The sequence below is a fragment of the Panulirus ornatus genome, chromosome 2, assembly GCF_036320965.1.
Source record: "Panulirus ornatus isolate Po-2019 chromosome 2, ASM3632096v1, whole genome shotgun sequence".
NCBI classification, from domain to species: Eukaryota; Metazoa; Arthropoda; class Malacostraca; order Decapoda; family Palinuridae; genus Panulirus; species Panulirus ornatus.
This window is the reverse complement of record NC_092225.1, coordinates 27,096,443-27,123,110: the sequence shown is the minus strand read 5'-3', so window position 1 is coordinate 27,123,110 and position 26,668 is coordinate 27,096,443. Positions and strand designations below refer to the sequence as shown.

The following is a 26,668-nucleotide window of genomic DNA, read 5'->3' as shown; positions in this document are numbered from 1 at the left end:
GTGGCAGGTGCTGGAGTAGTGGTGGTGGCAGGTGCTGGGGTAGTGGTGGTGGCAGGTGCTGGGGTAGTGGTGGTGGCAGGTGCTGGGGTAGTGGTGGTGGCAGGTGCTGGGGTAGTGGTGGTGAGAGGTGCTGGGGTAGTGGTGGTGGCAGGTGCTGGGGTAGTGGTGGTGAGAGGTGCTGGGGTAGTGGTGGTGGCAGGTACTGGAGTAGTGGTGGTGGCAGGTGCTGGGGTAGTGGTGGTGGCAGGTGCTGGGGTAGTGGTGGTGAGAGGTGCTGGGGTAGTGGTGGTGGCAGGTGCTGGAGTAGTGGTGGTGGCAGGTGCTGGAGTAGTGGTGGTGGCAGGTGCTGGGGTAGTGGTGGTGGCAGGTGCTGGGGTAGTGGTGGTGAGAGGTGCTGGGGTAGTGGTGGTGAGAGGTGCTAGGGTAGTGGTGGTGGCAGGTGCTGGGGTAGTGGTGGTGAGAGGTGCTGGGGTAGTGGTGGTGGCAGGTGCTGGAGTAGTGGTGGTGGCAGGTGCTGGGGTAGTGGTGGTGGCAGGTGCTGGGGTAGTGGTGGTGGCAGGTGCTGGAGTAGTGGTGGTGGCAGGTGCTGGGGTAGTGGTGGTGGCAGGTGCTGGGGTAGTGGTGAGAGGTGCTGGGGTAGTGGTGGTGGCAGGTGCTAGGAAGTGGTGTTGGCAAGTGCTGGGTAGTAGTGGTGGCAGGTGTTGCATCCTCAAGGGTCGTACCGTCGTCCTCAAGGGTCGTACCGTCGTCCCCAAGGGTCATACCGTCGTCCTCAAGGGTCTTGCCGTCGTCCTCAAGGGTCGTATCGTCGTCCTCAAGGGCCGTACCGTCGTCCTCAAGGGTCGTACCGTCGTCCTCAAGGGTCGTACCGTCGTCCTCAAGGGTCGTGCAGTCGTCCTCAAGGGTCATACCGTCGTCCTCAAGGGTCTTGCCGTCGTCCTCAAGGGTCGTATCGTCGTCCTCAAGGGCCGTACCGTCGTCCTCAAGGGTCGTACCGTCGTCCCCCAAGGGCCATGCTGTCGTCCCCAAGGGTCGTACCGTCGTCCTCAAGGGTCGTGCAGTCGTCCCCCTGAAGGTCAACATTCTCTGTCAAATTATATTTGCAATATTAGCCACCTCTGTATATAGTATGTTGGCTGTGACAGCTGGCGTATCAGCGTGCCTGGCCCTGGCTGCTGAGTATACAAACACTGGCCAGCTGGTCGCTCCTCCAACCTCCCCTCGCCAGCTGGTCGTCGTCCCAACCAGGCATGGTCAGCGGGTCGTATTTCAAGCCCTTCTCGGTCAGCTGGGTCGATTCTTGCTACCCTTTCCCTCGCCAAACCCACAGTCGTCTCTCATCTTGTGGAAAGATATTACGTTATCAATCTATTTCTGTCACATTCGAGGTGTGTATCGTCTCTGTAATAGCGGTTCACTAGCAGGGACGTATGCAAACACAGTGCTAAGGAATGGAAGGGAGGTCAAAACAAAGGACGTATGCAAACACAGTACCAAGGAATGGAAAGGAAGTCAAAACAAAGGACGTATGCAAACACAGTACCAAGGAATGGAAAGGAAGTCAAAACAAAGGACGTATGCAAACACAGTACCAAGGAATGGAAAAGAAGTCAAAACAAGGATAGACCATTATAGGTCTCTTCATTGCTCTTTGTGATGGGGAGAGGTATCAGAAACTCACAGAAAGGTATCAGAAACTCATAGAAATGTATCAGAAACTCACAGACTGTGTGGTAAAAGTTAGAAGGTCCACAGATGATTCAGTAACTTGTTAAATGGTCAAGTGTGACTAAGAGGACACAAGACAATGTTAGTTTGTTCACGCATGTTAACGATCCCGTTGAAGAAAATGTACTTGACGCGTTTGTATCCATTACTGCGAGTGAAATCAGACGAATCAAGTCTTAAGTGGCTTGTTAGATCAAGCCTTTTGATGATCGTGAATAACTGCATTGGATCACCTCTGAACCTCCCCTTATCTAAGCCAAATAGAATCAAGTCGTTTACTCAGCTGTCGTAAGATTAGTTTCTCAGTCCGGGAATCGTCTTGGTAACACGACAGTGTGTGTGTACTCTCTCAACATTCTTTCAGTGGACTTACTTTCAAGTGAGATGACAAAGACAGAAGCTATATACGTAGACTCTTTAAGACAGGGACGCACCAATGAATTGTAAAGAGTAAGCATGATTTCCCTAGACTTATATGCGAAAGCCTTCCTCACGGATCCAAGATTCGTGTTCGCTCCTTTTTCTTGCCTCCTTCTGCACTGCTTACGTGGCCTTAGGTCACCAGAGATTATGACGCCCAAGTCTTAATCTTCATTTACCATTTTTGCAGTGCAACAGAATTCATGGAGTAACTTAACTTTACGTGATCACTACCGAAATGTAAAACTTGGCACTTATTGAAATTTTAAGTTCATTTGCCTCGTGTGAGAGCATATGGTCCATCAGGTTGGCCATGTGTGTTTAAAGCTGCAGAGGTTCAAGTTCATTTCAAGATTAATTTACCAGCTTAGCATCAGCTATGAAATGTGAGAACTCATAATTCAACCTGTTAGTAGTATCAGTAATATGAATGCGAAAGAGAACTGGTCCCAGGACTGACCCCTGTGGCACACCACTTCTTACCTCACACCATTCCGTGGCTTGCCATTAATCTACCCTTTTTTTTTTTTTTAAGCCAGTCAACCAATTCCCTATTACCACATAAGTACGATGCCCTCAATATATACCACGGGATTTAACCTTTGCTAGAAACCTCTGTTGCGGAACTTTGCTAGAACGCTCTGATGTGGAACTTTATCAATTGCTTTTTCCCAACTTGTTGGCAGACGACATCAACCGCTTTCCTCTCATCATGCAGATATTATTATTTTTCCCCCGGGCATGAAGGACTTCGTCGAAGACCATGCTGAGAATCGCTTATCAAGCGGTGCTCCTCGAAATGGGTTACAGTTTCGTCTCCGTCAGTGTGAATGAGGATCTATTTTTTTTATTTTTTTTCAGATTATGATGGGCATGACACAGGCCAAACATACCCCAGTCACGACCCGTCTCATCTGGGTTAAGAAAAAGGATGAAGAAATTAGTCAAGGTTTCATCTTTTTTTCTCTCTCTCTCTGTGTCAGCTGAGACGGCACGTATTGTACAACTAAGTGTCCCAATCAAGGCCATCTCATTTGCGTCATTATATATATATATATATATATATATATATATATATATATATATATATATATATATATATATATATATATATATATTCCTATGAGTCCACGGGGAAAATGAAACACGAAAAGTTCCCAAGTGCACTTTCGTGCAATAATCACATCATCAGGGGAGACACAAGAGAGAAATATAACAGTCAGTTGATATACATCGAAGAGACGATGCTAGGACGCCATTTGGTAAATTATATATATATATATATATATATATATATATATATATATATATATATATATATATATATATATATATATATATATATATATATGACTTTTTTTTCCACTAGTGTTCGCCGTTTCCCGCATCAGGGTCCAGTTTATTGACCAGTTCCTTAGATAACAAGTCTCTTGAGCGATAATCATTGCGTAGCCTGTGGTTGTTCTACCCTTGTGCGTCTGGAAGAACTGTTCAATATGGACATCAAGGGAGAAACTACGTTAAGTGCGAAAGAAAAGAGCTAATTCTATTTCCACGCGAGAGTGAGCTCCGTTTTTAGAGACGAAAGAGAAGGCTGGGCGGAGTAGTGTGTACCTGGACTGCCAGAATGCATTTGACACTGTGCCACAAAGGAGGCTGGTGAAGAAGCTAGATTTTCCGGTAGGAGTAAAGAGTAAGGGAATAAAGAACCCATGGTGGGCGAAACCTTCTCGAAATGTTCCGGGACCATTTGCTCTCCTTGATGTATGCAGGATCGCCTGACTGAAGGATTGGACGGATGATGATGACGCCGCCGAGGTCGTGAGGTATGTGAAAAAGGGCGAAGGAGAGTGCATCAACCTGCAGAGGAACCTAGTCAACCTGCAAAGTTGGTCGTGTGAAAAGGGCGAAGGAGAGTGCATCAACCTGCAGAGGAACCTAGTCAACCTGCGTAGTTGGTCTTGATGCATTGGTTGATCCAAGTTCTGCCCGAGTGAACGTCACAAGGGCGGGACACAGTGAGAGAAGGCCACACAGTGTGGATATGACATCCAATAGGAAATCAACTTCGGGAATCAGGTTGTTGAGAGGGACTTGGGAGTCGACCTTGTCCCTCAACCTGTCGCCAGAGTCCCGCTATGAAGGGCATGGCACAGGGGGTACCAACTGTCAGCTGGTAGATATCAGATTAGCAAGCTGTTCACATTCTCTCGTAGGGTCTGGACTTGACTATGCTTCGTGTGTGTGTGTGTCTGTGTGTGTGTTGGGGGGGAAAGGATCATGGTGGCCGAGTCAACAAACATGGTTGCACGTGTTCCTTCCCTCACATGCACATGACTGCAGGCAGTTCATCTGCATGTTTATGAAAGCGCAGTCAGATTTAAATACCTGACACACACATACACACACACACACACACACACACACACACACACACACACACACACACACATACATACATACATACACACACGCGCGGACCTCCGTCACTTACGTACGCACGGGCCGCCTGGGATGAAAACCCACATAGGTTCGAATCCCGGTCGCGGCAGCTGGTCCACAGTCCACCCAGCTGTTCATCTTCCCCCACCCCTCCCCTCTCCCCCTCCTCCATCTATCCATAACCACAGTGTAATTGTAAGGTGCATTACATGTTCAGTACAATGTACAAACACAAAATTCAAGAAAACGTGATTTAAAAACCTTCATTTGACATTCACGTGAGGGAAAATAGTCCATATACAGATCAGGAAGATGTCTTCAAAGTTCGTTCATAGTTTTTTTTCATGATTTTTTTTTCTTTTCGTTTCCTGGCCCACGCTGTGATGTAGTAGGTTCTTCTGGCCGTGTGTTGTGATGTGGTTAACGCCTGCTCTGAGAGACATTATATGGCCGGGGTCGCCTTCGGCCAGTATGTGTGTGTGTGTGTGTGTGTGTGTGTGTGTGTGTGTGTAGGAGGAGAGGAGGTATGAACGCCTCCGTCCAGTGTGTATGTGTGTGTGTGTGTGTGTGTGTGTGTAGGAGGAGGGGAAGTATGAACGCCTCCGTCCAGTGTGTGTGTGTGTGTGTGTGTGTGTGTGTAGGGGGAGGGAGGGAGGAGGTATGAAGCACAGGGAGAGTGTTGCCTTACACGGTGAGGAAAATTCATCCCCGACCCCCCATATATACCACAAGGTACGTGTTCTCACCCAGGCATATCGAACTTAACATAGCCACAGGTACCTTAACCTAGTCATCCTAACCCGGCCGCACCTAGCTTAACCTAGTCATCCTAACCCGGCCGCACCTAGCTTAACCTAGTCATCCTAACCCAGCCGCACCTAGCTTAACCTAGTCATCCTAACACGGCCGCACCTAGCTTAACCGAGCCATGCCAAACAACCCACCCATCCACCCAAGGTAGTGAATCATTGATATTAAAGGGTGTGAGTGAGTGAGGGAGGTGAGTGAGGGAGGTGAGTGAGGGGGTGAGGGAGGTGAGTGAGGGGGTGAGTGAGTGAGGGGGTGAGGGAGGTGAGTGAGGGGGTGAGTGAGTGAGTGAGTGAGTGAGTGAGTGAGTGAGGGAGGTGAGTGAGGGGGTGAGTGAGAGGGTGAGTGAGTGAGTGAGTGAGGGAGGTGAGTGAGGGGGTGAGTGAGGGAGTGAGGTGAGTGAGGGGGTGAGGGAGGTGAGTGAGGAGGGAGGGAGGTCGCGCACAGGGAGGAGGGCAAGTGGGAGGCAGATGATGGAGGTGAGAGAGAGAAAAAAGAAAAGAAGAGGAAGGAAGAATGAACGTGAAGGAAGAAGGAAGAGATAGTGGGAATGAAATGATATGATTGACGGCATCGTATAGGGGTGACGAAAACGGGGAAAGGATATTATGCTGATTGGATGAATGAACGAGAGATGATAATGGTGGGTATAATGAGGTTCAGGAGGGAGAGGGAACATGAGGGGGACGAGGTTATGAGTGAGGGTATTATGGGGAAGAAAAAAACCGTGAAAGAAGGAAATGAAGGAAGGAAAAGACTGAAGAAAGACAGGGAAAATGGGAAGAAAACGGGACGAAAGGAAAAATGGGAGGACAATGTAACGAAAGGAAAAATTGGAAGAAAATATGACGAAAGGAAAAATGGGAAGATAATGTGACGAAAGAAAGAATGGGAAGAAAACGTGACGAAAGGAAAAATGAGAAGAAAACGTGACGAAAGGAAGAATGGGAAGAAAACGTGACGAAAGGAAGAATGGGAAGAAAACGTGACGAAAGGAAGAACGGGAAGAAAACGTGACGAAAGGAAAAATGAGAAGAAAACGTGACGAAAGGAAAAATGAGAAGAAAACGTGACGAAAGGAAGAATGGGAAGAAAACGTAACGAAAGGAAAAATGAGAAGAAAACGTGACGAGAGGAAAAATGAGAAGAAAACGTAACGAAAGGAAGAATGGGAAGAAAACGTGACGAAAGGAAAATTGAGAAGAAAACGTGACGAAAGGAAGAATGGGAAGAAAACGTGACGAAAGAAAAAATGAGAAGAAAACGTAACGAAAGGAAGAATGGGAAGAAAACGTGACGAGAGGAAAAATGAGAAGAAAACGTGCCGAGAGGAAAAATGAGAAGAAAACGTAACGAAAGGAAGAATGGGAAGAAAACGTGACGAGAGGAAAAATGAGAAGAAAACGTGCCGAGAGGAAAAATGAGAAGAAAACGTAACGAAAGGAAGAACGGGAAGAAAACGTGACGAAAGGAAGAACGGGAAGAAAACGTGACGAAAGGAAGAACGGGAAGAAAACGTAACGAAAGGAAAAATGGGAAGAAAACGTAACGAAAGGAAGAACGGGAAGAAAACGTGACGACACAGAGGAAATATCTAAGATCATAACCAGAAGCATGTTAGCCTTGAGTCCTCCCTGACCCCTTACATCGACGGCAGGTCCTCCTGGTGGCGACCTCTGGCAGCCCAGGTGTCAAACGTGCCTCCAGGCCCGTTTGGGGATACGCTCTTATGGCCGGGGGTCACCTGGAGGTGTGGCAATACTGCTGGAAGTACTCACACGAAGTGGGCCTCTTACAGGTGTTTGCTGGCAGTACTGTGGGAAATACGCACGTGTGATATATGAATGGTTGGATCTTTGGATATTCATAGACACGTCTTGTCTGGATCTTTGGATATTCATAGACACATGTTGTATTAAGAAGTTAGGATGCTGCCCCCAGTATGTGTGGTTAAGTTAGGGTACTGCCCAAATATGTGTGGTTAAGTTAGGATACTGCCCAAATATGTGTGGTTAAGTTAGGATACTGCCCAAATATGTGTGGTTAAGTTAGGATACTGCCGAAGTGTGTGTGTTTGTGTGGTAAAGTTAAGATACTGCCCAAGTATGTATGGTAAAGTTAGGATGTTACCCAAGTATGTATGGTAAAGTTGGGATGTTACCCAAGTATGTATGGTAAACTTAGGATGTTACCCAAGTATGTATGGTAAAGTTGGGATGCTGCCCATGTGTCTGTGGTAACGTTAGGCAACATGCCCCCCCGACGAAATGGCGGAAAAAAGATTATGTGTAGATACGCATTCGTGTGGCAAACCAGAGAAAGGCATGTGTAAGACAGGAGGAGGAGGAGGAGATATGTGGGATAGAGAGGTGGCGTGGACATGCAGGAGAGTTGAAGTGGACCTGTGGCAGAGGAGACAGTGGAGAACACAGGAGACTGGCTTTACGAGCCGGACAGGAGACAGTGGAGAACACAGGAGACTGGCTTTACGAGCCGGACAGGAGACAGTGGAGAACACAGGAGACTGGCTTTACGAACTGGACAGGAGACAGTGGAGAACACAGGAGACTGGCTTTACGAACTGGACAGGAGACAGTGGAGAACACAGGAGACTGGCTTTACGAGCTGGACAGGAGACAGTGGGAGAACACAGGAGACTGGCTTTACGAGCCGGACAGGAGACAGTGGGAGAACACAGGAGACTTGCTTTACGAACTGGACAGGAGACAATGGAGAACACAGGAGACTGGCTTTACGAGCCGGACAGGAGACAGTGGGAGAACACAGGAGACTGGCTTTACGAGCTGGACAGGAAACAGTGGAGAACACAGGAGACTGGCTTTACGAACTGGACAGGAGACAGTGGGAGAACACAGGAGACTGGCTTTACGAGCTGGACAGGAGACAGTGGAGAACACAGGAGACTGGCTTTACGAGCTGGACAGGAGACAGCGAGCGATACCATCATCAGGTCAGGTAGATGGGGGACGTGTCTACCGGACATTTGCATACCTCCCACGCCCGCCCCTACCCTTTCCTCCCCACGCCCGCCCGCGCCTCGCCTCACACAGTCACCACCACAAAAGAAAGAAAGAAAAAAAACATGTCTTGCTATGCCAGTACCTGACCCCCACACACCACCACCTAGTCACCAGCGGGTTATCAGTGCTCCGCTCACAATAAACTGGGTACAAGGTATGGTTCCTCTGCATATAGGCGGAGGGAGAGATAAGCTTGAGGAACCTCACTCTTGAAGGTGTAGAGAACCATCGGTTTGAGGAAGGAAGACACACACACACACACACACACACACACACACACTTGACAACAACAGAGGCTCTCGGGTTCTTCACAAGATCCGAAGCGACTGATGTCATTCTTCAGCGTCGCCGTCAGGAAAATTTATTATGTTCCCTCTCATCCCCCAGCAGCGGCCGGCTCGTGGTGGGGGGGAAGAACACTGCCGGAAGCTCCAAAGCTAAGCTAAAAAATGAAAGGAGGAATTTCTCGTTGTGTTTTTTTCTCTCCCATGGGGTTGGGGTAATTAGGCTGGCCGTCTGGTGTGTCTCATGCTAATAATAATCCCGAGCGCGACAGACGAAGGGCGTCCTCTATGTAGCGACCGCCCCTGGAGGTACGTTAGGGGCCTCTTGGTAGTTGACAACCTTCGTGGTTACAGGAGGACTGGTTACCTGTTGTTTTGACCCCGTCGTCCACCACCACCTACTCCTCCTCCTCTTCCTCTGCCTCCTCCTCCTCCTCTTCCTCCTCCTCCTCCTCCTCCTCCTCCTCCTCCTCCTCCTCCTCCTCCTCCTCTACGGCCGAACCCGAGATACAACGCGCCTTCCGCCATACTCTTGGGGGGAGCAACACAGCTCATGAGTGTGTGTGTGTGTCAAGTTCGAGCGATGGAGGAAGAGGAAGAGGTTGAGGAGGAAGTTGAGGACCTCAGGTAGACAGCGTAGAGTTCGAGGGTACAGGACTGCGTCAGCAGAACCCCACGTAATAGAACCTAGAGGGCGACTAGACGCTCTATACTGTTGTCCTGACAACGGTAACAGACGGTGCATTGGAGACTATGGCACGGAAGTTGAGTCTGGCATGGCAGCTGCAGGCGTTAGTGTATTGCCTGAGTTCTCACGTTGCTTGTACGACGTGCAGACTTGACGCCCTGGACAGCGACGGTACGACCCCCTGAGCACGATGGTACGACCCATTGAGCACGACAGTGCGACCCCTTGAGCACGATGGTACGACCCCTTGAGCACAATGGTACGAACCCTTGAGCACGACGGTACGAGCCCTTGAGCACGACAGTGCGACCCCTTGAGCGCGATGGTACGACCCCTTGAGCACGACGGAACGACCCCTTGAGCACGACGATACGACCCCTTGAGCACGACGATACGACCCCCTTGAGCACGACGGTGCGACCTTTAAGAACTACAGTATTGAGTATGAGAGTCCGGCCATTGTGTACCGAGGGTCAAATCGTCGTGTCGTTGTGTGTGTGTGTGTGTGTGTGTGTGTGTGTGTGTGTGTGTGTGTGTGTGTAGAAGGTGTCGTGCTGTCGTGTCGCAAGGAATACCTACATAGGACAACACCTGGTGATAGACCGCGAGGCATTGGTCACCCTGGGGACCCACATGAAGGCAAGTGTTCATGGAGATACAATACCCCCCCTACAGTGGTCACATTAGCATAGTGATGGACACCAGGGTCAGAGGCAAGGGCGTCACACCAGGGCTGGACTTGAGGCTTTATATAAGACACTCTCTCGCCTCTGAAAAGCATCCCATTGCTCTATGAAGAGCAGTCATGTGCATGAAGTGTGGAATATATCTCAACAGGGAGAGATGAAGAGATGAAGAGAGAGAGAAGAAAGACCAGATCTCTCGTAACAGGAGAACGTAAGTGAGCGAGAACGACGTCGAAGGGTCGATTTCTTTAGAAGCGTCGACTGTGGTGGGGGAGAGAGGAGAGGAGATGGGGTCGACCTCTCCTCTGATGGACAGGAGGTGGTAAGTGTTACAGGAGATTCTGGGAAATCGTCAGTGAAGGAGGATGACAGTTGGTTGCCAACAGGCAAGGCAAAAGGCAAGGACAAGTAAACATTGGTTCAGCGGAGGAGGAGGAGGAGGAGGAGAGAGTGGAGCCACTGAGAGGGGGTATATTGATGGCGCAAGATCGAGGCAGCTTAGGAGAAATAGAGTAAGACGCGGAAGGAAAACAGTAGAATATAGACGGAGGAACGCAGTGAGTTTCAGACATCTATTGTAAACAAACTAGATCATTTAAAAGTATATATTGCTTATATTTACCAGGAGCAAAGCTAGTCCTTAGGCTAATCCGATAGAAGAATTCAAAGATGACATTGATTGCCTCAGATGAAACCCAAAAATGTTTGCGATACGTTAGGCAAGTTTGTTGAGGACTTGGAAGGTTGATCGGCAGAGGAATGGCGTCTGCTCCTTACCCAATAGAGGTGTTTGCGGGGGTATCGCTGAGTGACGATGATATGTGTGTGTTTGCTGAGGATGATAACGGATCAGAATTAAGGTTTGGTATTGGTAGAATGGGGCTCCACTTGTCCAGGCGTGAGGAATGATTGACTCCATTTTGAAGACTTGTTTAGCAGACTGTGAAGGGGATCTGTAGGAGACATGACAATTGAAGCGAAGTAAGAACACGTCATGGATGACACCAGGTGCAATGGTCTTGCCTTGGTGGAGTGCACGTCTAAGTTCACACATATGTGTTTAGATTGTTGGCTATTTCTATAGTAAAGGCTATGTTGACGACAGAGTCTGGTGCAGGGAATCCTGGACGTACTTTTTAAGCAGTGAATTGGTTTATGTTTTATGCAGACCACTGCTGGTGTTCGACCGTTGGTGGTGTAGTAGTAGTAGTACATTTGATTGTGGTGTGTGGGTGGTGTCGGCCTAGCGGTGTTCTCAATAATATCTTGATACTCGGCTTTGGTATATGTGAGCATTGATGCCCTTAAGGAAACAACGCCTGTGGTCAGTTCGCAATGAGTCTCTCATCTGGCGGAGTTCCCCCTTGAGGTTTTAGGGAAAGGCAAGAAGGTAATCACCTCCCCGATCTCGGTGATCAAGTCAGCTGTGGGACACTCGAACCTACTCCTCTTCAAGGGCTTGTGATCTCTCTTGTCTCGGGGGACCCAGATGTTCTAATGCTCCTTAGTTCTCGTGCCATGTGTTCTCAGTATGTAGCGTTCCTGGAGAAGCTTATCGGTGAGTGCGAGCACATCCCGTGGCGCTGTAGTCGTGCCTATCTTTCGCCAAGTCCTGTCAATGAAGAAGCCATGAATGTTGCAGGGAGATGGAGATACGAAGTGTGACACGAGGGACTTAAGGGGATGTAGAGACACGTCTCTTTTAAGGGGACAGGAGAGGGATCAGAGATCAAAGTCACAGGTTACAGATACCACAGACTTATGTACAAGACTGGAGCCTCGAGCAAGATCCAGATAGCCAGCCGGCGAGAACCCTGGGTGGGTTGAGATGTAAGGATGGCGGGTGAGTGAGCCTGTGATCATTGATGACTGAGAGGAGTCTGGCACCATTGTGATTGGTGGAGGTGTCCTCAAGGGCAAGGGTGGCGTGAGTTGAGGTCCTCTATATAGACGAACTCCTGGGGGAGGGAATGGTGGATAGACAGTTTTACCTGATCTACTTCTGTAGGGGATTACGGGTGCAAAGGTGAGCGATAGTAATGAGACCTCAGAGGACTTGATGAGGGGTAACAGTGTAGTTAGAATGACAGATGAGCCAGTACTTCATTCGTCGTCAAGGTGGACACATCACAGGGTCAGTGGCTGGACACACACATCTCAGGGTTCAGGCTAGACACACATCCTAGAGTTCAGGTTAGACTCCTGTCCCACTGTTCAGGCTAGACACACACATCCCAGGGTTCAGGCTAGACACATCCCAGAGTTCAGGTTGGACTCATATCCCAGAGTTCCGGCTGGACACACGTCCCACTGTTCGGGCTAGACACACACATCCCAGGGCTCAGGCTGGACACACACATCCCAGGGTTCAGGCTAGACACACATATCCCAGGGCTCAGGCTAGACACTACAGAGGCGGTAGGGGTGTGGGGGAGGGAACCTCTACCATCTGGTCAGACCTCCGAGCGACACCGTCCACAACATCACGTTATCCAGTTCACCCGACGTCAGTTTGACTCACTGTCAACTCCTGCTCACGACAGTACGACTCTTGACCATTGATAGTCAGGTCTAAAGTCAGGCCATCGTACTTTTAAGAGTCGTACCACCTCCCTCAAGGAGCACCCCGTCGTGCTCAAGGGTCGCCCCATCTCGTTCATATGGTGCTTAATGGTCGTACCATCGTTATTGTTCTAATTAGAGAATCATTCTGAGTTATGCTGGTTCCTTCGTCGAACTCTCTGCTAATCTCGCTCTTAAGAAGAGGTTGTGCGTCACAATCTTCCCTCATCTAGAATTGAGTGAATGGTCCATTGTGTCCTGTTATCTCCCGGAATGCCAGTCTTTCACGAGAACGGCCGAGCCATTCTCCTCCTCCTCCTCCTCTTCTTTTTTCCTCCTCCATCCCCTCCTCCTCCTCCTTCTCCTCTTCTTCCTCCTCCTCCTCCTTCTCCTCTTCCTCCTCCTCCTCCGTCTCTTCCTTTTGTTTATAATCACGGATTTCTCCCGTATGGGGAGGGAGTTCTCCTCTCGTGAGGCCCCCATCTCTTGAACTTTCTCTACCACGTAGCTTTCTGAAGTTCCGTATGCTGTCCACATTCACTTGCATCACTCAGTTTAGTCCATCCATCCAGTACCATGATATACATCTTTTCTTACATGTTTCTTGCGTAATTCTCTGGTTTTGTCCTCTGGTTGTTCTGTCCCCACATCCTTTGTTGAACTGTTTACTGTCCACGTCATCAGACTGGTTTAAAGACTTAGATGCTGTGATCAGTTTACCCCTCACTCTTCTCTCTTCCATGATGGGTAACTCAGCTCTGTTAGTCTTTGTTCTACATCAAGTGTGGTGATCAAACCTGAGAAGTATGCTGTAGTTTTGACCTTGTGTAGGATGTGCACAGCCAGCTGAATATTTCCTAACCCATGTTGTTGAAAGCTTTTTTAATATTTGCCAGCAGACAGTTTTTTTTACCTTAACTGGTCTTCTAATGTGGGACTCTGGTGACAGGTTAAGGACAATGTCAACTCCCAAGTCCCTCTCACACACAGATTACTGCTGGTTATTTCCTGCTGGATAATATTGAGACCTTCGAAGCTTTCCTTCACAGTGTCTCGTCCTCTGTATTTAACATTCATTTGGGCTGATTTTCATCATCTATGCATCAGACCAGCTTCGAAGTTTGTGTAGGTTTTCCCGTAAATTGATGCAGTCCTCTACGCTTTGTGCTTCCCCTCATGACCTTGCCATCAGCCACAAACATGTACAGAAAAGGGTCCATAACTTCTGACCAGTCATACACATGCATCAAGAAGAACACTATTGGTCCCAAGACAGGGCCCTGTAGCACGCCACTGGTTACTTAAACCCATTTTGAGACTCAAGCCTCCCCTGATATGCGTCATTTATTCTCTTCCCTTGCAGTCAGGTTAGTGTCAATTAAGACGTGGGAGGTGAGACAGTGGCAGCAGCCGCAGCCAACATTGTCAGACAAGACGTGGCGTCAACATCGCCCGCGCGACGCAAGCAGGAGCCGAGCTGGCGGCCCCTCCTCCTCTCACCCTGTGACCAGGGCGTATCTGTCAGCCGCCGCGAAGCTCTACTTATGTCCGTGGTGCCTAGCCCTGAGTCATACCCAGGAGGTATGACCCAACCTTAGTCTAGTAACGCTATATTTCCATAATAAATAATCCTGCACCAGCACCTGGGGTTAACGATGGTGGAGTTGTTTAACGAGGCGCGTCCTCCTTGTTGGCAACGTAGCCCGGGGGCGCGGAAGTAGTCTGGTTTCCCACCCTGCGCTTCCATCTCTTCCAAGAGTTTTTTCCACTCAGTGACTGAATAGCTTTAAATAGCCAGTTTGTGTAATAGATAAATGAATATGTTCTGCCTTGTTAATGTAGAAATGTTCATAGAGCAGAGTATGATAACTAATTGTTCGTATCAGATAATTGATAAACGGTGATACAGTAACTAGATAAAGTAATTTTAGTGTGCAGTTTTCATGTCCGCCCCAGACCAAGTCTCAAACGGTACCTAAAGAAATACTACCCGTGAAGATCTTTCTTTCTCCCCCCCCCCTTTTTTATGTAATGGCTCCTCCTCTATGAATGAATACGCCACACCTCCTCCCAACACCAGCCCCAAACTCGTGCCTGGCATATCTGAGCTTCAATCAAGCGGCACGTCCAAACCTCTCAACTCGTATATCAATAACTGGCAACAATTCAAACCGATAACACTTCATATTGACCTTTCATTAGTTGACTCTGATGCCACGACCTTTTCTTCACATACGTCTCGTAAGGCGCGGGTAGGGCAGATGTTGAATTCAGGGAGTTTTCTAAAAGGTGAGTGAGCCTGGATGAAATTTCGGGTGTTGGACGACGAGGTGGCAACTGCAGTGTTGACGCGGAGCGGCCGGGATGCACCGCCCCGATCTGTACCCCGCACGGTGCATCGCTACATTATCTCAGTGCCCGTCGCGCTACCCGTACGGAAGGTTGTACGCCAGGTGCCGTGGCCGTGGCCCATGTCGTGTCGCAAGTTGCTAAGGATCGTGTAAGAAAGTGTGCAGTCGTGCTCGGTCCTGCTGTACTTGCGAGGTAATACCCGTTCGCGAACCCGGGAGGTGGTGAGGCTTCGGCTCCTCCTCGACCGGCTTCAAAACTTGAGGTTAGAATGAAGCGAAGACTTCTTCCTGTATAGTATTTATTAATGGTATATTCAATGTCCTATGGTACGTTAAAACTACATCAAGCACATGTGACATTTTTTTTTCTACAGTAGAGTGCGCGTGTTGAAGAGTGGATTTTTGCATTGCGTGTGATGGATAATTGACAGACATTTTATAGCCGAAAAACGAATTGTTTAGCTGTTACCTCGTAGTTTAGATACCACTCGAGAAACGAGGTACTTGAAGTCTATCTACTCACATGAAATCATGGAAAATACTAACAATGACAACAAGAATGTGTTGTAACAACTTCATGAACCACATTTTGATGACTATGGCAAGTTTTATATAGACAAAAAAATAGGAGGATTGTCAGACGAGTCTGTCTTAATTCGACGCTCGTGATTCGTGGCCTTGTACTGAATTGTCTCATTGCCAACACTATATACATATATTTTTTTTTCGCAATATGTCTATCCTTTCTTGAATATGATTATTTATTAGGAGGAACCACGTGAAGATTGGCCTCTGCAGCGTTAATCGAGTACTTAATTACGATTAGGTTATATTTTTAGAGTAAGAAAAGATTAGCCGTGCTTAGCCTAGCCTAACCTAGCTTAATTGAACTTAACATAGCTCAGAAAAAACATTGTGGGGGATGCGAATCTTAAAGGGAGTTTTTCGTATATTTAGTGATTGTATTTTACGTGAGGTAATTGTTGGTTAGTTAAAGTACTTATGTTTCGCCTAAAATAGGTAGTTTGTACTTCGCTAGGCACACCATGTATAGGACAATCCTACCATACTTTACGTTGTTGATAGGCGAAGATGATGAAGACTTTAGAGTAGCGCTTTGATATATATATATATATATATATATATATATATATATATATATATATATATATATATATATATATATATGTCACAGTTACATATCAATACGTCAAATACATAAAAGATTGAAAGTCTTTTTTTAATAATACGTCGTTTTGGGGGTCGCGTTTCCCTAACATGGCTGTGATCATCATGTATTTACGTCCATTCATGCGCTCCGTTGACCTCCCCTTGAGCGCGACGGTACGCACCTGGGAAACGACGGTACGATGCCTGAGGACGACGGTACGATCCCTGAGGACGACGGTACGGTGCCTGAGGACGACGGTACAGTCCCTGAGGACGACGGTACTCACCTGGGAAACGACGGTACGGTCCCTGAAGACGACGGTACGGTCCCTGAGGACGACGGTACGGTCCCTGAGGACGACGGTATGATCCCGGAACACGACGGTATGATCCCGGAGCACGACGGTACGGTCCCGGAACACGACGGTACGATCCCTGAGCACGACGGTACGACCCCGGAGGGTCAGGTCAGGTCAGAGACATGAACCCAGGGGTTGGACGGTTCGTGCCCAAAAGGGATTATTATATGAGAACTTGTTGGATCAGTGCGATTCGCCGCGTCCTTGACATCATGAGCCGTTGTGGTGGTGATCCTGACGCCGCCCACCACACCGGAAGAACTATCGTGTGGCGACTGGATCTCGCCCCGTCAAGAGCTACAGAAGAGCCGCCGGGCGCCATATAATCGTCATCATCTGCTGTTAAGGAGTTAAGGAGTCGAAGAAAACACCATGTTTATATCGCCCGTATTAATCCCTCTTCTACCATCGCGTTGCAGATGTTTTACCGTAATTTTCGCCATTATAGAACTTTTTTTTTTCTTTTTATATCATTTGCCTTATTATACTTCCCTTATCATTAACATATATGGGGGATATTAACTGCCTCATTTATCATGATAACATACTGTGTTATGACGTGCCCATATCAGTCACATCTTTCCCATCAGATAACGTTTTTCCTCATAAACGTTTTTCCCAGGGAACGTTGTTCCTTTATCATCAACGTTGTCATACATCGCAAACGTTTGCATTATCTTAGGTGCTATAAACGTTCGCATTATCTTAGCTTCTGCTATTGTTGTTGTCACAATTCATTTCACCCGACCGCTCATCACGTCTCATTAATTCCACGTTGATGAACGCGTCGTGTCATCTACCCCCCATCCACACTGTCATCCACACTGCAGTTATCATCATCTGCCGGGGGTCATCACCTCCCGTGTTTTCATCACCGTATCTTCATTGTCATCATCATCACTGCTGCTGGTGTCGTCAGCTGACGTATCATCAATCGTCATCAACTGGTATGTGAAGTAGAGTCCCCTGTCATCACCACTGTATACATAAACTCCTCACCCCTGTCACCAGGTGACAGGGGTCGTCATCCGGCCTCATTTCTACATGTTGTCAACTTGGGCATCATCTGCCTGTCGTAAACAGCCATGTCATCAGTGACCACGTCATCAAATGCAGTGTCGTCACTTACCACGTCATTAAATACTGTGTCATCACCACGTCAGCAAATACTGTGTCATCACTTACCACGTCATCAAATACTGTCATCAATTACCACGTCATCAAATACTGTGTCATAGTTACCACATTATCAAACACTGTGTCATAGTTACCACGTCATCAAATACCGTGTCCTCAATTACCACGTCGTCAAATACTCTGTCCTCAATTACCATGTCATCAAATACCATGTCATCAATTACCACGTCATCAAATACCATGTCATCAATTACCACGTCACCATCTATGAAATCAAGTACCACGTCATTAACTACCATGTCTTCAACTACCATATTATGAAACACCAAGTCATCAAGTACCTCATCATCAACTGCTGCCTCACCACCACACCTCCCAGTCACGGGAGTCCCGTCCACACCTTCGTCAGGCAGGTCCTCCAACACAGATCAAAATAAGAGTCACGATCCCAGGGTAGAACCCCAGCGGTACTCCACTGGTGCGTGTGTGGAGAGAGAGAGAGAGAGAGAGAGAGAGAGAGAGAGAGAGAGAGAGAGAGAGAGAGAGAGAGAGAGAGACTTCCTATCTAGCCCAGGGCACCAGTGGAGTAACTCTCAACTCCCTGCTCGTCCACACCCCGTCCCCCTCCTGCTGGAGCGACCGCTAGCAGGTGGTCATGACTCTCCCGAGGCTGGGGAGCGGCAGCCTCCTCGCCCCTCCCTGAGCTGGGGAGCGGCAGCCTCCTCGCCCCTCCCTGAGCTGGGGAGCGGCAGCCTCCTCGCCCCTCCCTGAGCTGGGGAGCGGCAGCCTCCTCGCCCCTCCCTGAGCTGGGGAGCGCCAGCAGCCTCCTCGCCCCTCCCTGAGATGGGGAGCGGCAGTCTCCTCGCCCCTCCCTGAGATGGGGAGAGGCGGCAGCCTCCTCGCCCCTCCCTGAGATGGGGAGCGGCGGCAGCCTCCTCGCCCCTCCCTGAGAAGAGGAGCGGCAGCCTCGCCCCTCCCTGAGCTGGGGAGCGGCAGCCTCGCCTCTCCCTGAGATGGGGAGAGGCAGCCTCGCCCCTCCCTGAGCTGGGGAGCGGCAGCCTCGTCCCTCCCTGAGCTGGGGAGCGGCAGCAGCCTCGCCCCTCCCTGAGATGGGGAGCGGCAGCAGCCTCGCCCCTCCTGGGACAGGGGAGCGACAACCCCTGGCTCTCCCGGGGCTGGGGAGCAGCAACGCTGGTCTCCCCGGGGCTGGGGAGCAGCAACGCTGGTCTCCCCGGGGCTGGGGAGCTGTCAGTAACCCTGGTCTCCCCGGGGCTGGGGAGCAGCAACGCTGGTCTCCCCGGGGCTGGGGAGCAGCAACCCTAGTCTCCCCGGGGCTGGGGAGCAGCAACCCTAGTCTCCCCGGGGCTGGGGAGCGGCAACCCTGGTCTCCCCGGGGCTGGGGAGCGACAACCCCTGGTCTCCCCGGGGCTGGGGAGCGGCAACCCTGGTCTCCCCGGGGCTGGGGAGCGGCAACCCTGGTCTCCCTGGGGAGTTTAAAAATACAGTTTTTATTCCTAGTATAAAAAGCGTCCAGTTCTTTGGGCGCGAGAGGTTGAATTAACACAGACACTGTCTGCTTCTGTCGGTGGTCGCTTACGCCAGGCAGGAGGCACACAGGGATGTTTCTCGTTCGCTGTCAAAAAAGAATATTGAATTGGGGTGTCGGGTTGGCAGATGGTAAGTCCCTCGTTAGCGTCCCCGTGTCTGAGTGATGTTGACGGCTGGTAAGAACGCTCGCTGGGTAAGTGTTAGACGTGGTGTGAACCCGTCTAAAACCAGGGGTGTGGACATAGATGAATTGGCGTCTCCCCCACCTTCTTCCTCCCTTCGGCCATTTGGGGAGGGAAAGGGAGGGCATCTGAATGGCCGTCCCCCCTCCTCTCTGTGGCCATGTTGGGGCAAGGTCACATCTCAAGCGTGTACGTAGGAGGGTCACTATTGATCGTCAGCCATTTTCCATGTATGTGTTCCTTCTTTTTAGGGTTGAAATGAGAAACTCCAGACGAATGACAGCGACGGGAATGTAGGAGTTGAGGGACTTAGAGTAATAGTTAGGTCACCTTTAATGATAGTTAGGTCACCTTTAGTAATAGTTAGGGCACCTTTAATGATAGTTAGGGCACCTTTAATGATAGTTAGGGCACCTTTAGTAATAGTTAGGGCACCTTTAATGATAGTTAAGGCACCTTTAATAATAGTCAGGGCACCTTTAGTAATAGTTAGGTCACCTTTAGTAATAGTTAGGGCACCTTTGGTAATAGTTAGGGCACCTTTAATGATAGTTAGGGCACCTTTAATGATAGTTAGGGCACCTTTAATGATAGTTAGGTCACCTTTAATAATAGTTAGGGCACCTTTAGTAATAGTTAGGTCACCTTTAGTAATAGTTAGGGCACCTTTAGTAATAGTTAGGGCACCTTTAGTAATAGTTAGGGCACCTTTAGTAATAGTTAGGGCACTTTTAGTAATAGTTAGGGCACCTATATAAATAGTTAGGGCACTTTTAGTAATAGTTAGGGCACCTATAGAAATAGTTAGGGCACCATGTAGCAATAGTTAGGGCACCTATAGAAATAGTTAGGGCACCATGTAGCAATAGTTAGGGCACCTATAGAAATAGTTAGGGCACCATGTAGCAATAGTTACGTCACCAATAGAAATAGTTAGGTCACCATATAGCAATAGTTAGCAACTATAATGATAGGTTAACTTTAATGATAGTTAGGGCAGCTTTAATGATAGGGCAACTATATTGATAGTTAGGGCAACTATGATGATAGTTAGGGCAACTATGATGATAGTTAGGGCAACTATGATGATAGTTAGGGCAACTATGATGATAGGGCAGTTATAATGATAGTTAGGGCAGTTATAATGATAGGGCAGTTATAATGATAGGGCAGTTATAATGATAGGGCAACTATAATGATAGGGCAGTTATAATGATAGTTAGGGCAGTTATAATGATAGGGCATTTATAATGATAGTTAGGGCAACTATAATGATAGGGCAGTTATAATGATAGGGCATCTATAATGATAGTTAGGGCAACTATGATGATAGTTAGGGCAACTATAATGATAGTTAGGGCAGTTATAATGATAGTTAGGGCAGTTATAATGATAGGGCATTTATAATGATAGTTAGGGCAACTATAATGATAGGGCAGTTATAATGATAGTTAGGGCAGTTATAATGATAGTTAGGACAGCTATGATGATAGGGCAACTATAATGATAGGTTAACTTTAATGATAGTTAGGGCAACTATAATGATAGTTAGGGCAGTTATAATGATAGTTAGGTCGACTATGATGATAGTCAGGGCAACTATAATGGTAGAACAACTTTAGTAAACATTGACATTCGAAGGAGGTGAGGGTGTAGTATGTCACGCCTGAGTGGAAGTGGCGGTGAGAGGAGGAGGAGGAGGAGGAGGGCGCTGACTAGCCTGTGGCAGAAGCTGAGGATGTCCACTCTTATTGACACTTGACGCCTCTGCCTGGCGGCCGCCGCCAGCACTTGTAGCTCCCGCCGCCGGAAGAACCACTCGGAGGGAACACCACCTCCCTCCCTCCCTTCTCTCTTGAGCCTCAGCAGCACCTCCCTCCCTCCCTTCCCTTCTCTTGGGCCTCAGCAGCACCTCCTCCCTTCCTTCCTCTCTTGAGCCTCAGCAGCACCTCCCTCCCTGCCTCCCTTCCCTTCTCTTCCCTTGAGCCTCAGCAGCACTTCTTCACTGCCTGCCCTGCGCCTCCCTCACCCACCCAGCCCAGTGTCCCTTCAATCATCAGGGATGACTCCATTATCATGTGTTGTCCTCTCTCTCTCTCTCTCTCTCTCTCTCTCTCTCTCTCTCTCACCCAGGACTCAGTAGAGGTGGCCACGTTTGACCCCTCGTCTCTCTTGTTCTCCTCGTCTTCGATGCGTGTGTAAGTTTTCCCTGCTCACAAGGTCGTCTGTTGTCTTCCCCTGTAGCTGTGTGTCGTGCCAATTTCAAGAGCTATTGTTGATTGGTCGTCTGTGAAGCCGCGGGTGTTCTGTGTGTGTTGTTAGAGTGTTGTTGATTGGTTGTCTGTGAAGCCGCGGGTCTTCTGTGTGTGTTGTTAGAGTGTTGTTGATTGGTCGTCTGTGAAGCCGCGGGTGTTGTATGTGTTGTTAGAGTGTTGTTGATTGGTTGTCTGTGAAGCCGCGGGTGTTCTGTGTGTGTTGTTAGAGTGTTGTTGATTGGTCGTCTGTGAAGCCGCAGGTGTTGTGTGTGTGTGTTGTTAGAGTGTTGTTGATTGGTCGTCTGTGAAGCCGCAGGTGTTGTGTGTGTGTTGTTAGAGTGTTGTTGATTGGTCGTCTGTGAAGCCGCAGGTGTTGTGTGTGTGTTGTTAGTGTTGTTGATTGGTCGTCTGTGAAGCCGTAGGTGTTGTGTGTGTGTTCGTAGAGTGTTGTTGATTGGTCGTCTGTGAAGCCGCGGGTGTTGTGTGTGTTGTTAGAGTGTTGTTGATTGGTCGTCTGTGAAGCCGCAGGTGTTGTGTGTGTGTTAGAGTGTTGTTGATTGGTTGTCTGTGAAGCCACAGGTGTTGTGTGTGTTGTTAGAGTGTTGTTGATTGGTTGTCTGTGAAGCCGTAGGTGTTGTGTGTGTTGTTAGAGTGTTGTTGATTGGTCGTCTGTGAAGCCACATGTGTTGTGTGTTGTTAGAGTGTTGTTGATTCGTCTGTGAAGCCGCAGGTGTTGTTTGTGTTGCAGGTGTTGTGTGTTGTTAGTGTGTAGTCCTGTGGTTGTCTGTGGAGCCGCAGGTGTTGTTTGTGTTGCAGGTGTTGTGTGTTGTTAGTGTGTAGTCCTGTGGTTGTCTGTGGAGCCACAGGTGTTGTCAGTGTATTAAGTAATGCTCGTCACACGAATCACAATTACCAGGGTCTCGCCGGCGTCAGCATACCTGATTGGCCGGCCAGGTGGGTGGATTAGGAGTGGGGAGCCGCTCAGTGTGGGGAGTGGGGAGCCGCTCAGTGTGGGGAGTGGGGAGTAGCTCAGTATGATGAGTGGGGAGTGGGGAGCCGCTCAGTGTGGGGAGTGGGGAGCCGCTCAGTGTGGGGAGTGGGGAGTAGCTCAGTATGATGAGTGGGGAGTAGCTCAGTGTGGGGAGTGGGGAGTAGCTTAGTATGATGAGTGGGGAGTGGGGAGTAGCTCAGTGTGGGGAGTGGGGAGCCGCTCAGTGTGGGGAGTGGGGAGTAGCTCAGAGTGGGGAGTGGGGAGTAGCTCAGTATGATGAGTGGGGAGTGGGGAGCCGCTCAGTGTGGGGAGTGGGGAGCCGCTCAGTGTGGGGAGTGGGGAGTAGCTCAGTATGATGAGTGGGGAGTGGGGAGTAGCTCAGTGTGGGGAGTGGGGAGTAGCTTAGTATGGTGAGTGGGGAGTGGCTCAGTGTGGGGAGTGGGGAGTGGCTCAGTGCTAATGGGATACTAAACTTTAAGATGTAGTATTTTTTTTCGTCCAGGATGTACTGAACTTGTCATATCTGTCTTCTTCTCTCATCATATATACATTCCTTCATAATCCACGGGGAAAGGATGTGATCATTGCACGAAAGTGTACTTGGGAACTTAACATGTTTCATTTTCCCTGTGGATTAGAGGGAATTTACTAGACCACGCGCCGAGTTGTGATATATTCCAATATATATATATATATATATATATATATATATATATATATATATATATATATATATATATATATTTGGTGATGGTAGTGTGCGTTGCTCTTGTTGCTATGCCACTAAACATCCCTCTGACAACAATTATGATCATGTTTACTCTGCAACATCTTCAGCAAGATGAGTGTGGACGCCTGCCCTTTGTGCAAGGCTCTTATTGTGTGTGTGTGTGTGTGAGTGTGTGTGTGTGTGTGTGTGTCTCTCTCTGTCCAGCAGGGGACTGCTGTATGTTTAGCGTTGTGTGCATGATTTATGCCCCCGCTCGTCTTCCTTCTCTGGTCGAGTGTAACTGTGTCTTCTGTCTGGGATGTCAAAACTGACGTGGTGACAGGACACACTGCCCTCCGGCACACAGCCTCGCCTCCTAGGGGGAGGTGTGTTCTGGAGGTGGTGTTGTAGAGGGTGTAGATGGTGTATTACCATCGCTTTACGTCCCCATTGTGAACTTCTCTCTCTCTCTCTCGTGTGTTTGAGTCGACGTTCTGTGGTCCCCCCATCAGTGCTGGCTCACTGGTGTACTGTATAGCGTGAGCCACCATTCGTATTGTGCCCCAGCATCAGTGCTGGCTCGCTGGTGTAATGTATAGCGTGAGCCACCATTCGTATTTTGCCCCACCATCAGTGCTGGCTCACTGGTGTAATGTATAGCGTGAACCACCATTCGTATTTTGCCCCAGCATCAGTGCTGGCTCACTGGTGTAATGTATAGCGTGAGCCACCATTCGTATTGTGCCCCAGCATCTGTGCTGGCTCGCTGGTGTAATGTATAGCGTGAGCCACCATTCGTATTTTGCCCCACCATCAGTGCTGGCTCACTGGTGTAATGTATAGCGTGAACCACCATTCGTATTTTGCCCCAGCATCAGTGCTGGCTCACTGGTGTAATGTATAGCGTGAGCCACCATTCGTATTTTGCCCCACCATCGGTATCATTCCATCGTTACAGATTTGCCCTGGGAGTATTATAGCCCCCCATCAGTGTAGCGTCACCCAGCCCTACCGTCACCACAGATAGCGCATCAGTATAGTAGCACCGTCAGTGTAGATCCCTCCAGTATGGGACAGCCTCTCGTCATCAGTGTAGATGGGCGGCAGCAGCAGCAGCCCAGGTCACTGGGTTATATCAGCAGGGTGTGTGTGGGGTAGGTGGGCGGCACTTCCAGTGGAGGGAAGGAGGGAGGGGAAGACCTCCTTTCCCTCCAAGATGAGCTCTCGTCTTTATTATTATAATTATTATTATTATTATCATTATTATCATTATTATTATTATTATTATTATTATTATTATTATTATTATTATTATTGATGTTGTTATTGTTATTATTAAGGGTAGGGGAAGAATGAAGTGCTTGGACAGAAGGGAAGAATCGAAATGGTATGAGGAAAGTTACAGTGTACAGGTGTGTGGTATGGGTTTTACCAGGGTGTTATGGGAGAGTTGCTGGACACGTGTATTTACATCTCCCCTCCTGTGAGACCGTGTGTGTGTGTGTGTGTGTGTGTAGTGATGATGTTCTTTGGTCATGGAAAGGGAATGCGCCTCACCTACGTCAAGTTTTATACTCCCTGCGTACCACTGATGGACGGCGGGTGGGGCTTTTCCTTCTTACAGGCAGCCGTGGGAGCCAAGGAGGGAGCCATGTTTATACAGCTGTCCAGGTCTTGGATATGTCTATAGTTTGTCAAGCTCGTCTCGCAGTCTGGGCCAGATATTTTTTGCTTGTGCCTCTCCTCTCAAGCATGCACCAGTTGGGGTCAATCTTTGCTCCTTCTCGTTGCTCCTCTGTGGGTAACTCCTCGTCTGTGATGTCCCGTCGGTGCCGTATTTTGTATCTGCTGTGGCTCCGTCACATGTGGGTGGGTGTGGGAGGCGAGGCGCGTGGGTGTTGTGGAGTAGGTCAGGACGTGGGTTGTGTTGTGTGGATGGATGATATCAAAGGGCCCTTAAGTTTAGTGCTCTGGGTGTGATCTTCGGCTCTTCCAGATGGTGCTTGAAATCTAAGCCAGCTGTCCAGGACCACTTTCCCTCGTGTGGTTCTTCAGCAGGTGATGCCTTCTGGTGTCCCTCCTAGTCACGGTAGTGTGTGTGTGACCCATCAGGATGCTGAAGCGCTACTGTTCACCCTGTTTCCCCCCACGGCTGAGGGGGGGGGGGTAGTTGTTGTTTTGTGTTTTCACTCGTCCCAGCGCCACCAGCCTGACGAATTTATTTACCTTCATTTTCTCACAACTTCCGAGTGTGTTTTCGTGTGCGTACATCTGTTGGGTTTTGAGGCTGCTGCTGAACTGACGTGGCGTCATCTACATAGAAGACCTCCGCGCTCTCATGTTGCCTGAAGGCCCCCGGGTGGCGATGTCAGCAAGTTATGAATAGTGTTGATGTCAGGATACTGCCTTGAGGGGGGCGCGCCCCTCCTCCTCCCTCCGCCTCCGCTTCAGCACAGGAGATATTGGTGACACCGCAGGATGGGTGGTGAGGATTCCTGCAGTGTGGGGTAGTCAAGGAAGTGGCACAGTAGTATGTTTATATGATGTCTTAGAGTCTGCTTAACTTGTGGGTAGCTGTTTGTCCACACTGGTCGTCGGAAGCTCTGCCTAGACGTGTCTGGTTAGGGACTGTCTAATGTTGTCCTTTGTCTCCCTCCTGAGCAATAACCTTTTCCTCCCGCGCTTGTGGTTGTCAGAAGTGGTACCGCCCTGTCTCTATAGACGTTGTGCTCATTCTGATTATAGAAGTTATGGTCTTCGTGTTAGTCTCTTAACCTCAGGTTACTTACTCTCTTCATACACGACTTACTAAGTGTAACCCAGGCATCACCTCTCGTAGGTTAGGGAATGGGTTGGTGAAGTCTGTGGTCCGGTGTGTGGAATTCCTGACACTGTGGTGGTGTCATAGTTACCTTGGTCTCCACCTCCCTGCCCTCCGTAAGCCACCAGGGGAAGACATCTCCTACGTTAAACACATCGCTGGACGTGCTAGGAAGCTGGAGGAGGGGGCCTGGAAGAAGCGCGACGGTGTTAGGTATCTGGTGGTTATCACAATGTGCTGTGCTCTGTCCCAGGGGGAAACCGAGTTTTCGGTGTTCTGTGAAGGCTGTGGTCTCTTTCGTCCACACTGAGACACACACACACACACACACAGGGAGGGTGTGTCAGGTGAGTCCGAGTCTGTGGGCTTGGTACTGGAAGGTTCTATCCCATATCCAAGGCAACCAGACCGGGTGGGGGTGAGGAATTTGATTATTGTTAAGGTCATGGCTACAATTTCCGTTTTCTTCAGGCGCGAGCTTCCACCC

General features: G+C 49.0%; 1 protein-coding gene across 2 annotated transcripts in view; it reads left to right on the top strand.

The window, feature by feature from the left end:
• Positions 1-14,988: 14,988 nt before the first annotated feature.
• Positions 14,989-26,668, top strand: part of LOC139754794 (inter-alpha-trypsin inhibitor heavy chain H3-like) — a 130,962-nt gene continuing 119,282 nt past the window's right edge. Inside the window, exon 1 of one of the 2 annotated variants that reach the window (XM_071672622.1) lies at positions 14,989-15,202. The gene's annotated coding sequence lies outside the window, so the exon portion shown is untranslated. Of the gene's footprint in view, positions 15,273-26,668 lie in introns of both variants that reach the window. The other variant, XM_071672612.1, reaches the window with a different exon arrangement.